We start from the raw sequence: 15423 nt of genomic DNA on the forward strand, positions 1-15423 counted from the left end.
TTAAGATCTCATCTTTACTCAATTTATCTTCATTTTGTTTGAATTCATACCCAAGACTGCAGCAATCATTTTTATGCTTACTGTTGCTAAAATATAATAATAGTCTTCACTAATTTTTGAGCCTCAGACACATATAACTAACTTTTCAAAAGGGTATCTCCATTTGCAGGGATCATGGAGATACAGAAATCAACATATCCAAAACTGAACTCTTCAAACCTCAGTATTCTTTCAGTACAATTATTCTGTGAGTTGTAAGATTGGTGAACCATAACATCTTCCAACCATGAAACATAGAAAGCTTTGGCAAAGCACTGTAAAAATTAGATTTACCTAATGTTAAGTCTACATCATTTCTTAATTAACTGATTAGTAAGTCTATCAAAAGGAAAAACAGTTAAATGCTGACCCTTATTAGTAAAACCATTATAGACCCCAACTACTAACAACGTCATAATTCACTTAATATAAGAAATATAATGCCTAAATCAAAAGAAACTGCAGCCCTCTCATTCCCAGAACCAATCAGCCCTTATCTAGAAAAGTTATCTTCAGATTTATTTTGGCTGCCATTTTATAAGTATGGATAGAGTGATGAATAGCCTAGCATATGAACACTTGAAAAGATAGGAAAATCTCCAACACTGGAAGGGTGGTTATATGTTGCTTCTAAATGTAGAAAAAGGATCATGAGGACAACTTTAAGGGTAGGAGGGGGATACAGTTCATATAAAAAATAATTCTTTCGCAGAGAGCACTGCCTTGCACAATGCCATGGGTTGGTTGTCTTATTACCTCCCAAATTCCATCTCTCTGAGGTTGTTCAAACAGAGGCTAGTCAGCATCTGCAAAGCTTACTGTGGAAGAATTTGCTTCTCTAAATGACTTCAATGTCATTAACAGAGATTGTTTCAACACTACATATGAATCAATAGCGATTTACTACTCTACTTCCTATCAACTTTAAACAAAACAGGCATAACAAACTGAACATTTTCCAGAGATTTTTTAAAAAAGGTTTTCTTTTAAGGTTAGAAAATAATTTAGTTTGAACTAAAGTTTCATTACGATTCATGATACTTAAGTTTCTTCACTACCGTCTCCGACTTCCCTCACCAACACTTTAGAAAAGCTAACAGTCTCTAAATCAGGATTTAGTAATTCCCTCTTTATTGAGAAAGGTAGAAAAATAATAGCTTCTAAAACAAAAAGAAGTACCTTTGCCTCTAGTCATTCACTTCACCAGAAATTCCAATATTTCATCAGTACCTGTGAACAATACAGAATGCTCAGAGAAGGCGAACCATTTAATCTCCTCCCTCTGCTCTAAGGCAGAAATGCTTATTCAAACATTACAGACTCTGGATAAAGTCAAATTACAACCCCACTTTACCAAAACATTAACCATTTGGTGGCCCTTCCTTGGCTTTAATCCTGAATCAGGTTCTTAAGCACGGCACTCCCTGTATTGTGCACTGGACAGAGAACTCTGTTGTTTTTCACATTATTTTCCTTTGCTAATTCAATGCACCTTGTGTTTCAATGTTTTTGGTAAGAACAGCAATAAATTTTAAAAAGAGGGGCATAACTCTTTGCTTACATATACTTTTGGCAAGCTACAAGCATACTTAGGATTAAAACTGAAAATTAGGGCTTCCCTGGTGGCGCAGTGGTTGAGAGTCCGCCTGCCGATGAAGGGGACACGGGTTCGTGCCCGGGTCCGGGAAGATCCCACATGCCGCAGAGCGGCTGGGCCTGTGAGCCATGGCCGCTGAGCCTGCGCGTTCGGAGCCTGTGCTCCGCAACGGAAGAGGCCACAACAGTGAGAGGCCCGGGTACCGCAAACAAAACAAAACAAAACAAAACAAACTGAAAATTAAATACCTATTTTATAAGTCATGATTTCAAAGACCTTCTTTTCTCATTTGTGAGTTAAACAAACATGGATCTTGTCAAAGTTATTTTTACTGTTGATCTAGATTACAATTTATAGCAACAGTGCCCTCCAGAGCATCTCTTAGTTTCCTTTCATCGACTGTCCTTTTCTAATCTCTCTCTCTGTACTGCACCCAGAGTGATATATTCAAACCTGTGGATCTGATGAAGTCAAGTCCCACCTTGCTTCAACTATTTCAATAGCTTTGCCTCCCTCAAAGGATCCACACAACCATATATGGTTTTACCTACTCCACCAGACTACCGTAAAGCTCCCTCTCAGCTTCTGTCCTATTGCTATTAATTCCTTTTTCCTCAAACCATGAGCCCTTCTGTCTGGAACCCTCTTCCCCCCATTCTGTGCACAAAACACTTAATCTTCAGATAAACTTCAGATCAATTCCTCAGAGAAGACTACAAGGACCCCAGTTTAGGTCAAATTTCTTTGCTATGGGCTCTTGTAAAACCATGTTTCCTTTCTTTCAAAGAGCTTATCTTGGATGTTATTCATGCATTTAACAGCGGAATTGTTTAAGCAACGCCTATTTTAAATACTAGCAAAGTTTTTCAACTGTGACATCATTGGCATTTGAGGCTGAATAATTCTTTGTGGTGGGTGGCCATTCTGTGCAATGTAGGATGTTTAGCAGCATACCTGGCCTCTATCCACCAGATTCTAGAAGCACACTGCCTCCCCTCCAAGTTCTGACAACCATAACGTCTCTAGACACACTAGTGTCTATTGGATTGGGGTATAACTACCAAACCATTAAGTTCATGAAAATACTGACATATGTTTTTAATCACCATTTTATGCCTATGCCAAGCATAGTGCTGGGTTTCAGTGGGTACTTAATAAATATTTTAAATGATAAATATTGGCCAATGAAGTTATTTCATAGCATAATCTGAAAAGATATTTCATGGAAAGATGAAAGCATGAAAAAATCCATCTAAATATTTATTTTAAAAGCTTTCAAATACTAAGGAAAATATACATTATTAAATACACAAAAAAGAAAGAAGCCAATTGAACTCAGCTTTAAGTACTTTTCAAGAAGCTAAGCGTTTCTATAATTGAGATATTAGATGTAAAAAAAATCTGAAGTTTAACAGCGTTTCCCCCTTTCAAATTACTCTACCACTACTTGAAAGAAGACCTATAGAAGTGCTCAGGTTGATAAAGGTAAAATATTATACTTAATTCCTGCATATTCCTTAGTTTAATCTGATTTAAAAGTAATAAGCTAAAACTTATTTTCTACATGACTGGATACAGAGATTAAGTTTGGGCTACTAAAATTAGTAGCTGGTCTTGCCAGTGTTTAATGTTTTTAAACTTTTAACCACTGAACAAAAGATTGATATTATACTTCAAGGGAATTATTCCTTTATATATCTTCTGTTCTTTTAATTCAAAACAGAAGCTATCAGCTAATGTCCATAAAAATATTAATAAAAACTCAAATGGCTTAAACCAAAAGATTGTGTTGTGTTAAGAACAACTTAAGAAAAAAAAAGAACAACTTTAGCAGTCTATCTTTAACTCATCACATAGGAGCCAGCATTCTGGAGTTGTATTCCTGGGTGTGTTATCAATATATTAATCATGGATAGAATAGTTGTGATTTAGTTGAATGCATCCACTCAAACTATTCTCCCAAGCCCTAAGAAACGTATCTGTCTTCAGACTCCTTTTGTATTCAGAATAGGATTTACACTTCAGACAAGATACAGTTTTCATAAAGGTTACATGAAGGGTTCTGGCATACAACATGGAAACCACATATTTTGCTGTATACACTGACACCAGCTTTTAAAAGGATGATCTCCTGAGATTAAGGGTCTCAGTGATAATACCTGAGTGTATAGCTGTGATTTCAGTAGAATAGTAAAGAAGACGAAAGTTAGAAATTATTTTTTTCTCCTCCTAGTCTACCAGACTTCAGTGCTTTAACATTTCTTCCTTGAACACTTCTTCAGTTAAAGTATGTTATCTATCAAAAAAATGATCTCTGATATAACCCAAGAGGTGCATAATGCCATTTGAAAAACAAAGTATAAGGTATTTGGGTCAAAGGAAACCAAGCTGATTATCAAACGTAATTTTTAGTTACAATCTCATTTTACACTAGATAGATCGATGAAAACTATGCTATTTTTACTAGGAAAATGCAGCTAGATATTAAAAATTTGCTTCTGATATTACAAGAAAAATATGTACACACTAAAAATTACCATTAAAAATTCCTCAAGAATGTATCATATTGGGAACCAGTATCGCCCAATGAAGGCACTATATTGGGGACCAACATTTCACATGAAGTTCCACCAGACAACATTTTCCTTCACGATGGGTACAGATAGCTGTTTATTCAGTGGGGTACCAGAAGAAATAATCAACTGGTTTGGTCTTAGGGGCCATGCTGTGTATGACTTACATGCAGCAAAGTGAAGTACGTACTCCCATTGTGAGATGCACATGGAAATTAAGTATTCTGAGCAAAGAGCAGGTTCACATCTCTTGCTCAGCTTTCTCTAGTATATGTGCTCAAAAATGAGGAGGACAGTGTGTATATGTCAATCTCAATCTCCCAATTTATCCTTTCCCCCCTTTCCCCCCTGGTAACCGTAAACTTTTTATTTATTAACTGTATGTTTTACCTAACTCCAGAGTCACAGAAATGGGTTTATATTCGTTTATATCCTCCAACCTAAACCTAAATTGGCAAAGTATGTAAATTTTTAAATAATTTACCAAGGTAAGAGTTTAATCTGAGGTTTATGATTTCAACCTATTTAAATTTGGCTTCATAAAATACAAAATTCAATTAGTTACAAGGTTACAAAATACGTAGACCCTAAATTTATAGGGTCTCTTACAGATTTGTATTTCTTTTCCTGACTTCCAATCCTTGAATCCTGTAAACCCCTAGTCTATCTACCTCTATTACTTAATAACTTTTATGTTCTCCACTACTCATGGGTTCACTATGCCTACTGGCATTTTGCTTTTCACAATCTGATCCTGACTTTACTTTTAACCTTATATATCACTACTTCCATATATGTAGTGGTTCAGCTCTCCTATTCACCACAAAAAAATATCATTTTATTTCTTGCACCTTTGAAACGTGCTTATCCCATCTCTTTGATCCTGAATGCTCCCCCATCAATAATTTCCCATCGGGCTTCCCTGGTGGCGCAGTGGTTGAGAGTCCGCCTGCCGATGCAGGGTACATGGGTTCGTGCCCCGGTCCGGGAGCATCCCACATGCTGCGGAGTGGCTGGGCCCGTGGGCCACGGCCGCTGGGCCTGAGCGTCCGGAGCCTGTGCTCCGCGGCGGCAGGGGCCGCGGTGGTGAGGGTCCTGCGTACCGCAAAAACAAAAAAACGAAAACAAAAACGACAACAACAAAAAATAATTTCCCATCTACTTACTCTACTATAACCAAAGTAAGTCATATATTCCCTAATTGTTTCACAATATTTCCCTATTATCTCATATGACAATGATAAATTCCACTTTTATTAAGAATCTCTGTTTCAGTTAGAGACAAATGTGCTTATATACTATTTTATTCAACCTTTAAAACAGTGAAATATAAGGATGACTACTATTCTCACATTACAAGCATGAAAATTTAGGCCAAGTAACTTACTCAAGGACAAAAGTCACTAGTGCAGAGGAGCTGTGACATGAACCAAGAACTCTTTGACTCTAAAGGGGTGCTCTTTCCATATATACCATGAGGTCTCACCCTCAACCTGTGCCTTCCATTTTGGTTGATTAAATTTACTTTGTTATTAATTTATTTTATGTGAGTAATCGCTCATCACTTAGATTTTGATTAATCAGAGGAATTTTCTACTGTTCTTAATCATGATCCCAAGAACATGGAGAGTTTTTAAAAATAATGAAACCATCAATTTCTAAAAAGAACATATTGAGGTTTTTTTTTTGCTTATTTCTCTGATGCCACCAGTAGCAAAGGACAGCAATTTATTAAGAAACAAAAAGGAAGAAAAAATTAACATAGAATTGGTTTTAAACCTTACTGTGATAAAATTTCATTTTCTCACCCACAGGCCTCAAGTTCCATACTGATCAAATAAGCTTAATTCTGAAATCATTTCTACTTTTAAAATTCTGGGTCAAACTCCCAGGATTATTGGGCAATTCAAATGAGATTAATGTAAACAGATTTAAATATAGAATATTATAAAGACAAAGAACTATTAATTCTGATATAGTTTTAGTAAATAAAAAATAGATTCATTTTCAATATGTGCTAGTAAGTAGGGGAGTTAACTATTTAAGGGCTCTAGTTCTCAAAATGTGCCAGAAATTTGGAGGATTGAAAGGTATTTTTAAACTGAAATGCCCTAAAAACATATCACAATCAGATTAAAAGCCAAGCAAATATTACGTATACTGTTACCAACTTTTGATTTTAAATATTAGAAAATACATTATAGTAAATATTTGTAATAGTTATGTCTGCATTATCTTAATTATACAGGGTATATGGCATTTGGCACATTGACAGCATGTTGGCTTTTAATATTTCTAAATTAAGTGTTTGTACTTAGTTTTTGTTTCTGTGTTTTACTTACTTTGTAATAATTTCCAGCAGAGGAAGAAGTTCCAAGTCTTCTCTGAGAACTTGACTTTCCCCTCTGATGTCTATACTTTATGAGAAAAATAACTACTTATGGAAATGCAGTATTTCATATTTTGGTAATCAATCAAAAGCAATAAATACTGCACAACCAGCATCTTAAGAATGCACTTAGGTACCGTATTGATCCTCAGAACATTAAACCTCTTACCAGCGTTACGACTATATTCTGCTCCTGGATGCACGTGCTGTGCCCAGTGACTTGATTTTAAAAAGAGCTGTGTTCATATAAGCAAGGGAAAAATTATACCTAAAGATGGACTCTGTAACTGTCTGTAAATGCATTTTAGGAATTTTTAATTTTATTATCTTTGTGGGATATAGTATACATACTCTATATTTCACTTTAAGAACCTTACTACCTAAAAAAGAATGAACTTACTATTTAATACATATATTTACTCTTACTAGTGCATTTGGAGGTTGCCATATTTGGTTAATAGGAAGTTACTATAAACAACATAAAGTGCAATAGCTCATAGGGATTCTGTAGAGATATTTCCAATACGGTAGATGTATTAAATTTGATGTTGTTTGAATTTCATACAAGTTTACACATAGTACTCCACTAGAAATATAAGTAAAGCATACCCACTCAGTGAACTGCATTTGGAATCTATCAATACTGGGGGCGGAGGGAGGCAAAAAAGGGATTTCCATTCAGTTCTGCTGTAACACTTGTTCTGAGAATGTGAATTTATTTCAGTGTGATTGATATATTAGGGAACAACGTAAGAATAACACAAATTATACATTGCCTTTGTGCAATGTCATCCACGAGAACTACTACGTAAACTCAGAAAAATGCATCTCATCAAATGGAACGATGTAGGAATACATAAAGCATACACCTCAAACATATACCAGCTACTTTGGTTTACCTCCATCCACACATCTGGTGTTAAAACTTCACTTCTGACTTCACATAGTGTGAAATGATAGAAGTGGGCTAAGTTACAAATGCAAACTCTTCCCACACCCATTTCCACAATCAAGTGTCAGGTTGTGTTAACTATCTAACATGTATAAAACAATAATACCATTTTCATTAAGTCCCTGTGTATTTTTATGTAACACTGACAAAGTATTTTTTAGTGTTTTTCCTTTAACTCCATTTTCCATAAGCCCTGTGGTCTTTATTACATAATATGCACAGTGCAATGATTTTTAGGAACACCTATGTTATGTGATACCAGTACTGAGTGTACTGTGAAACTAATAACTTCTGACGGTCTATATTGATCTGACAGAGAAAATTATAATTTCATAAAAAATGTAGTTATCTATTATATGCATGTGGTATAAGTTTATGCAGAAATCCATTGATGCTCTGGGCTTCAGGAAAACATAGTTATAAAGTGAGTGACTAACAGAAAATGAATTATGTTTACGTTTCTGTCCATCTAATGTAGTAATTTTTTAATCCTACTATCAATACTACACAACAACAAATGGAAACATTTAATGTACAGGTGTCTTTTTTAAAAATTTAACCTTATTGTGGTAAGAACACTTAACATGTGATATACTCTCTTTATACATTTTTAAGTGTACAATGCATTATTGTTGACCAAAAGTAAAATGTTTTAAGTCAATCTCTAGAGGTTATTCATCTTGCTTGACTGAAATTTTATGCCTGTTAATCAGTAACTCTCGATTTCATCCTCCTCCAGGCCCTGGAAATCACCATTCTACTTGATTTTATGAATTTGACAATTATACATACCTCATGTAAGTAGAACCATGCAGTATTTCTCTTCCTGTAACTAGCTTATTTGCTACTTAGCATAATGTCCTCAAAGTTCATGCATGCTGTCCCATATGGCAGAATTTCTTTCATTTTTGAGACTGAATAGTATTCCATTGCTGTATATACCACATTTTCTTTATCCATTCACCCATCAATGGACATTTAGATTGTTTCCACATCTTGGCTACTGTGAATAGTGCTGTGATGAACACAGGAGTGCCAAATGCTCTCTGAGATCCTGATTTTAATTCTTTCAGATAAATACCCAGAAGGGGGATTGCTAGATCGTATGCTAATTCTTGTCTTAAGTTTTTGCAGAATCTTCATATTGTTTTCCATAGCAGCTGCACCATTTTGCAATCCCACCAACAAAGTGCAAGGGTTCCAATTTCTACACATTCTTACCAACACTAATTGTTTTCTGACATATATAGAATTAGCCCTAAACCGTACTGTGTTAAAAGCTCATTTCTTCCCTTCTAGTATCGCTTATGCCAAGATCTGTTTAGATGCTCTCTATTTTCCTCCATTGGTCTACTTGTCTACCCTTTTGTGAATAACACATTTTCTTGTTTACCACAGTTTTATATGCCATTTTGTATTATAGAGGCTCTTCCTGTTTGTTTTTATTCAAGAATGCCTTTGCTTTCCTAGGACATTTACAACTTGCTATAAATTTTAGAATTGGCTAGCTGAACTGCAAAGCAAAATATACAACAAAACACCTGTTGTGATTCTTATTTTGATTGTTTTACAATCAGTTTTCAGGGAATTTTTGTCTTTTTAATACTGAGCATTTCAATTCATGAACAAGGGAGGTTTGTCCTTTTTTTATTCTTTAATCTCTCTCTAAAATTTTATTATTTCCTCTGTGATGTTTGTGTATCTCTTTTCTTAGACTCTCTACTAGGTACCTGATGATTTTGATGTTACTGTAAATAGCATTTTTCTTAAAAATTTCACCATTAATGCATAATATACATATAATTTTTATTAAAATGTAATTCCCATACCATTTAACTCACCCTTTTAAAATATACCATCATCAAAACGTCTACAAACAATAACTGCTTGAGAGGGTGTGGAGAAAAGGGAATCCTCTTACACTGTCAGTGGGAATATAAATTGGTACAACCATCATGGATAACAGTATGGAGGTTCCTTAAAAACAAAAAATAGAGCTATCATATGATCCAGCAATCCCACTCCTGGGCATATATCCAGAGAAAGCCATAATTACAGAAGATACATGCACCCCAATGTTCACCGCAGCACTATTAACAATAGCCAGGTCGTGGAAGCAACCTAAATGTCCACCGACAGGATAAAAAAGATATGGTATATGTACACATATATACATATACACATGTACATATATATATGTGTATATATACACATATATATACACATATATATATATACACACACACGCAATGAAATATTACTCATCTGTAAAAAAGAATGAAATAATGTCATTTACAGCAACATGGATAGACCTAGAGATTATCATACTAAGTGAACTAAATCAGAGAAAGACAAATATCATATGATATCACATATGTGGAATCTAATTTTTAAAAAAGTGATATAAATGAACTTGTTTACAAAACAAACAGATTCACAGATTTTGAAAACAAACTTATGGTTACCAAAGGGGAAAGGTGCGGGGGGAGGGATCAATCAGGAGCTTGGGATTAGCATCCACACACTACTATATATAAAATAACCAACAAGGACCTACTGTACAGCACAGGGAACTTTACTCAATATTCTGTCATAACCTTTATGGGAAAAGAATCTGAAAAAGAAAGGATATATGTATATGTATAACTGAATCACTTTGCTGTACACCTGAAAGCAACATTGTAAATCAACTATACTCCAATAAAAAAAAAAATCAAGTGTACCATTCAGTGATTTTTAGTATATTATCAAACTTGTACAAGCATCATCACTATGTAATTCCAGAACATTCTGATCACTCCAAAAAGGAACCACATGCTCACTTGGTATTCACTTCCCACGCCCACCCATGGGCCCTGGAAACCATTAATCTAACTTCTGTCTATAAATTTGGCTATTCTAGACATTTTATAATTGGGATTATACAATATGTGGACTTTTGTGTCTGGCTTCTTTCACTTAACATGTTTTAAATGTTCATCCATGATGTAGCATGTGTCAGTACTACTTCTTTACTTTTTATGGTTGAATATTCCGTTATATGAATACATCACATTTTGTTTAACCACTGTTCAACTGATGAACATTTAGACATTTTCCACTTTTTGGCTATTATGAACAAAGCTCCTATGAACATTCATAAGTCATTTCTTTTGTGCTTTCAATTGTCCTGAGTACCTAGAAGTGGAATTATTGGGCCATATTGTAACCCTATGTTGAACTTCTTGAGGAGCTACCAAGCTGTTTTCCACAGCAGCTGCATCATTTTACATCCTCACCAGCAATCTATGAGGATTCCAATTTCTCCCTAACCACACCAAATTTGCTAATGTGCATATTTTTTTATTCTAGTCATTCTTGTGGGTGTTAAGTGGTATCTAATTTTTATTTTGATTTGCATTTTCCTAATGGCTAATGATATTGAGGATCTTTGCATGTGTTTATAGGCTATTTTTACATTCTCTTCAGAGAAATATTTATTTGAAGCATTTTCCCATTTTTAACTGGGTTCATTTTCTTTGTATTATTGAGTTGTAGGAGCTCTTTATGTATTCTAAATCCTAGACTCTTTTCAAATATATGACTAATATTTTTTCCCATTCTGTGGTTTGTGTGTTCACCTTCTTGATATCTTACTTTGAATCAAAAGTATTTTCTATTTCACTATAGTCTATTTTTCTTTTGCTGTTTGTGGTTTCAGTGTTATATCTAAGAAATCATTGCTTAGTTCAAGGTAAGGAATAATTGTGTTTGATTTCTCCTAAAATATTATCATTTTAATCTTTACATTTAAGTTTTTTATACATATTGACTTAATTTTTGTAAATAGTGAGAGAGAGCATTGCAGCTTATATCTAACTGTCCCACCACCACTTGTTGTAAAGATTATTCTTCCCCCATGAAATCTCAGGACTCTGATTTTTTTTTAAAAATCAATTGATCAGGAATTTATGGATTTAATTCTGGACTCTAAATTCTATCCCATTAATCTGTATGTCTACCCTTATGATGGTATAACACAATTCTGATTACTGCAACTTTGTGGCAATATTTGAAATTGGGAAGTCAGTCTTCCAATTTTGCTATTCTTTTCAACATTGTTTTGGTTAGACTGCATCACCTGTATTTCCATATGAAATTTAGGATCAGCCAGTACATTTCTGCAAAAAAAAAAAAAAAAAAGAGCTAGAATTTTGACACAGCATGTGCTGAATCAGTAGATCAATTTTAGGAATTTTACAATCTTAAAAAGATTAAGTCTTCCAATTCATGTTCATGGACAAATTCTTTACATCCAGAAAGGGGATTTCCCCCCAGTGTCTTCAAAAAGGAACAAAGGCCAACTGATACCTTAACGTTATTCCAGTGAGGCCCAGTTTGAACTTCTATACTATAAAACTGTGAAGTAAGAAAAAAATGTGTTGTATAAGTCCCTAATGTTATGGTAATTTGTTCCAGCAGCTATAGAAAATATACTTTTTATTTCTAGTTTGTTGAGTGTTTTTTCTTTTACTCATGAAAGGATGTTTGATTTTGTCACATGCATTTTTGGCATATGTTGAGATAATCATGTATTCAATATTTTTGATCCTTTAATCTCTTAATAAGATGAATTACATAATTCATTCCTATGTTGAACAAACTCTGCATTCCACTTGATCATGGTCTACAAATTCTTTTTTATATGCTTCTGGCTTCAATTTTCTAGTATTTTGTGTAGGATTTTTTGAAAAATCCTTATACTGTCATTTATATTTACCTATTTATTTAGGTGTGTTGACCAGTGCTGGCTCTTTCTTCATGAAGATTCAAGTAATGGTCTAATTTCCTTTCATTTCATTCTGGAGGACTTCCTATATTTTGTATGGCCGATCTATTAGCCATGAACCATTGGCGTTTATTTGGGAATGTTTTAATTTCTCCATCTTTTTTTGAAGGATGGTTTTGTTGGATATATAATTCTTGGTTGATTTTTTCTTCTATCACCATTTTTGAATATGTTATACCACTGTCCTTTGACCTCCAGGATTCTTGATCATAAAACAGCTGTTAATCAGACTGAGGACGCTTTGTACATGAAGAATACCTTCTCTCTAGCTGCTTTCAAGATGTGTACATAAATGGATCTCTGAGTTTATCTTACTTGGAGGTTGTTGAACTTTTGGGGTGTGTAAATTAATGTTTTCATCAAATTTGAAAACATTTTCAGCCATTATCTCTTCAAATAGTCATTTTGACCTTTTCTCTATTTCTTCTTCTTCTGGAATATCCATTATGAATATGTTAATACATTTGAGGGTGTCTCACAGGTTTCTGATGCTCAGTGTATTTTTTCATTCTTTCTTCTTTCTGTTGCTCAGACTGGATAATCTCAATTGATCTATCTTCAGGTTGGCTGATAATTTCTTCTGCCCACTCAAATAACTTGTTGAACCTCTATAGTTAATATTTTAAGATGTTTTTCAAGAGCAATTTTAGGTTCATAGGAAAACTGAGTGGAAAGTATAGTTATTTCCAATATGCCCAGACACATGCATAGACACTCCCACTTGTCAACATCCCCCACCAGAGTGGTACACTTGTGACAACTGCTGAATCTACACTGGCACATCACAACCACCCTAAGCCCATTGTTTACCTTAATGTTCTCTCCCGCTGGTGTACATTCTACGGGTTTGGACAAATGTATAATGATATGTATCCACCATTATAGTATCATAAAGAATATATTCACTGCTCTAAAAATGCTCTGTGCTCTTCCTAATCATTCCCTGTCCCCACGCTAACCCCTGCTAACTACTGAACATTTTACTAGTCCCATAGTTTTGTCATTTCCAGAACAGCATATAGTTGAAAGCATACCATATGTAGCCTGCCTTGGGTGAGATACGATGGCTCTAGGGGCTGGAGTCGAGTATCTCCCTTCTCCCATGTGGAAGTCTAGTGCTGACTGGATTGGGTATTTCCCTTCCCTTAGGTCAGTTAGTCTCTGGTTAGTTTCCCCTCAGGGCAGGCCTTACTAAAAATAACCGTGTGTTATTTATATATATATAACAATATATGCTGGAGACGGTATGGAGAAAAGGGAACCCTCTTGCACTGTTGGTGGGAATGTAAATTGATACAGCCACTATGGAGAACAGTATGGAGGTTCCTTTAAAAAGTAAAAATAGAACTACCATACGACCCAGCAATCCCACTCCTGGTCATATACCTGAGAAAACCATAATTCAAAGAGTCATGTACCACAATGTTCACTGCAGCTCTATTTACAATAGCCAGGACATGGAAGCAACCTAAGTGTCCATCATCAGATGAATGGATAAAGAAGATGTGGCACATATATACAATGGAATATTACTCAGCCATAAAAAGAAACGAAATTGAGATACTTGTAGTGAGGTGGATGGACCTAGTCTGTCATACAGAGTGAAGTAAGTCAGAAAGAGAAAAACAAATACTATTCCATATATATGCTAAAATATATATATGGAATCTAAGGGAAAAAAAGGGTCATGAAGAACCTAGTGGTAAGACGGGAATAAAGACACAGACCTACTAGAGAATGAACTTGAGGATATGGGGAGGGGGAACGGTAAGCTGTGAGAAAGTGAGAGAGTGGCATGGACATATATACACTACCAAACATAAAATGAATAGCTAGTGGGAAGCAGCCGCATAGCATAGGGAGATCCGCTCGGTGGTTTGTGACCACCTAGAGGGGTGGGATAGGGAGGGTGGGAGGGAAGGAAATGCAAGAGGGAAGAGATATGGGCACATATGTATATGTATAACTGATTCACTTTGTTATAAAGCAGAAACTAACACACCACTGTAAAGCAATTATACTCCAATAAAGATGTTTAAAAAAAAACAAACAGAAAAAAACACTTGCCCAAGTTAATGAAGTTCTCCCCTCAACCCTAGCAGGTGCATGGAATTAAACAATTACAGTGATTTTTGACAAGTTCTAAATTTGTCATATTCATTATAACCTTTGTTGACTGGAAATCAAGTCAGTAATATTAAAATATTCAAATAAGCCCCATCTACATGTATATTCCAGGGTTAAAGAGAATATACATTGTTGACAGATTACCTAGGTTTGAAACCCAGATCTGCCACTTAGTAGCTGTGACTCTGGGCATGGCTCTTCTTTGCCCTGTACCTCAGTTTCCTCCTCTGTTAAGGTAACATTAACACTGTCTTCGAATAACTCTTCCAAGAATTTTATATGTTATGTGGTTTAAGTCCTTGGAAGAGACCCTGGGAATAGGAAATGCTACAAAAGTATTAGTTATTATGTATTTTCTGCCTACATTAAGAGTACTGCCTAACATATGGATGGGTTCTATCACTGATATTACCACGCATTTTTATAACCAACATAAATCTTCAGTCTTATTAACAGTTAACCTATTGCTATTTAGATTGCTAATATAGTATAATGTCTATTATAAGAAATCAGAATTATGATTGGGGCTTAGTTTTTAAAATCATGTCTCTGCTCCCAACATTTTTCAAATCTGTAACTAATATATTAATAAGAACTTTAGTTGATCAAAGATACATTACAGGACTTTAACCTGGTTAAAACCTTAAGGATTCATATTTTAGTATTGCTTATATTTTGACTTTCATTCAAAATTAACTATAGGACAGCTTTAAGAATAATAAGATTTGATGTTTGGACTTTAAAATGGGAATTTTCTGTGTCTTTTTATATAAAGAATTCTCAGGTTATAAATTAAGCTCTGCTTAAAACACTACTATAAGTTATTCCAAAGTTAAATAGCATCCCTTTATAATTATAAAGAAATTTAATGCCAGTCATATAGAAAAGCAGAAAACAGGGGTGAATGGGTCCACTACA

Source organism: Phocoena phocoena, chromosome X, assembly GCF_963924675.1.
Source record: "Phocoena phocoena chromosome X, mPhoPho1.1, whole genome shotgun sequence".
Taxonomy (NCBI): domain Eukaryota; kingdom Metazoa; phylum Chordata; class Mammalia; order Artiodactyla; family Phocoenidae; genus Phocoena; species Phocoena phocoena.